General features: G+C 34.9%; 1 protein-coding gene across 8 annotated transcripts in view; it reads right to left on the bottom strand.

The window, feature by feature from the left end:
• Window positions 1-2500, bottom strand: part of LOC125025624 (histone-lysine N-methyltransferase 2C-like) — a 73133-nt gene that overhangs the window by 70201 nt on the left and 432 nt on the right. The window lies entirely within an intron of this gene.

Raw genomic sequence — 2500 nt, forward strand, 5'->3', positions numbered from 1 at the left:
CAATGGTATAATCCAGCATGAACATTCATTAGATTTACTTGAATAATTTAAGTTTCTTAAACAGCAACTCAGAGTGAAAATAGACTTGTGTTGTAATATACACAATACCAGTTTATCCTCTTTTTGCGCTAAGTGCAAAACATGAATAGGAACACAAACAAAAACACACGCAAATCTTTTCTATAATTCAACAGATAACTCTTAAACCTGTATATATCTGAGGATCCCAAATTAACTTTTATATGACATCAACAATAATCAGACTTCTTCCACAATTCCTAAACTCATGTAAGACCTAGTAAAGTATTCAAATGAATCAGATATAGACATCTAACTTTTAGCTTTCACAAATAATCACAACACAGCATCATAAAAAAAAGGAAAATAATGTATATACAAATAAAAAATCAGCAATGCACCTGTTACTGACAGGTATATCATCCGATTAACTCAGCACATTACCAAACTGCCTAAAAATAATTGCACATTCACACTCTCTCTCCCACACATACAGAACAAAGGTCTTGTGGTATAAGGTATTCACATGTGTTTTCAAACTATACGAGACAAGACGCAATGTACAGATCTGCAATACTTTAAAGTGCTATATTACATGGTTCTTCATATATTAATGATAATTGCACTATATTATATGGTTCTTCATATATTAATGATTATTGCACAAAGTAAACAAACTCACTTCAATATTTCCCTTCACATGTGATTGATATCAAAATAATAAAAGAAAAATATCAATCATGTTGATTTTCAATTCAAAAGAAATGAAAGGAGAAGCATGAGAATAATTAAAATACTATGTAACTTATCAATTCTACTAATTCTAAATATTAAACCATTGATATTCTATGTTCTTTAACCTAATTTTCAGTTTTCTGCAAAGACATCAACACTGCATGTAAATCTGATGAATTAAATTACTGAGGAACATCCAAAGTAAAGTACAAAGAGGTAAACACTCCACCATCAAAACAACTGAAACCAGCAACTAACCAGTACACCAGCAAGCTAGATATTTCTTCCTATTCTTCCCCTCTGCACCAAACATCACGATATGTATAAATTAAAGCTTCCTCTCAGTTCCTTTATTAAAAAAAAAAAAAAAAAAATGCACAAGTAATGTTTCTACACTCAGGAGATATGTGTATGGACTGCATGGCCACATGTTCAGTCTATCACATGTTTCAAGCCACTTCACACATGAACCATAAACAGAACTATAATATAGCCTATGGAGAACTTAGGCAGCAACATAATAAGAAAAGCCATAGAAAATAGAAGTACTGTGTATTAGCCATTTTTTAATATATCTATCTGCCTTTTTCCTATCACCTTTCAATATCATATTTTGGTCCAAACCCTGTTGTAGGAAATTCAACATCATAGGAAACTATAACATACAATATTTAAAAAAGTATGAGTATAGTGACTGTACACAATGTTATCACAGCAAGTGCTTTCCTTTGTGTGTGAAATATATTTTTCATAGCAATTAAATGTGACCATTCTAAAAGACCTTCTACTGTGATATTACACCCCATGCAGCCTCTGGCAGAATTAAAATAGATTGTTTAGTAAGCCTAAACACCTGATAGTGAGAAGATTGGACTGGCTGTTAGTATGTTTACCCATTCTAAGCCACTTCAAACCAAGATTTTGGCACAGGTGGTTATGCTATCACTTTTACTATTTATGTATTACTTGTTTTTTTAATATTTGATGTAATTTCATGTTAATTATCTCTCAGAGTTCACATTTCCTGCTCTGTGATATCAGACTATTAAAAAGACAACCATATATTCACACACTGATTGCTCTGCACTGCCTAGCGCTCCAGCAAAGGCCAAGAAATCTGCCCATGTGTATTTTGACCAAAAGAGAGGTAGTAAACCTCACAGGCACTTCATCACCAAATAAGGACTGTGTGTGGTCAAATTTGCCAATCTCTGCCAGTGAGTGAAGTGCAGGGGTAGTGGCAGCCATTTTACACAGTGGCAACATTAGACTAGCTTTCAGGCCTTTCGTCCAAGAAACCAGCAGAATTCAAGTAGATTTAGATAAAATGCAACCTTAAACATACAAGAAAAGGCCATGTATTAAAAGCCAGCATGATTCAACAGCAGCACAAACACCTGTCACACTTAAAAACCTTACCTTAGTTTCACATGGTCTTCCAAACTGAGTCAATTATGCAGTATATAAAATAAATTCCAGTGCCTACATTCACAAGATAACCTGCTGTACACAGGCCTCGAGACACAAGAACACAAAAAGCAAATAAAAAGCAACAAAGATGATGATAATAACACCACCAGCGAGACGATCACCTCACCTACGGATACGCTGATATCTCCCCGCACTAAGAAAACACTTGAATCCTCCACGCTAACGTCGCCCAATGGCTAAATCCGCGACGATAAGGCCTCGTTCCCTTCGCAAAACACACTCGAGTCCTTGTCTTGCCCCGAGAAGTAACCCGCAA

This window comes from Penaeus chinensis, chromosome 5 (assembly GCF_019202785.1).
Source record: "Penaeus chinensis breed Huanghai No. 1 chromosome 5, ASM1920278v2, whole genome shotgun sequence".
Classification (NCBI taxonomy): domain Eukaryota; kingdom Metazoa; phylum Arthropoda; class Malacostraca; order Decapoda; family Penaeidae; genus Penaeus; species Penaeus chinensis.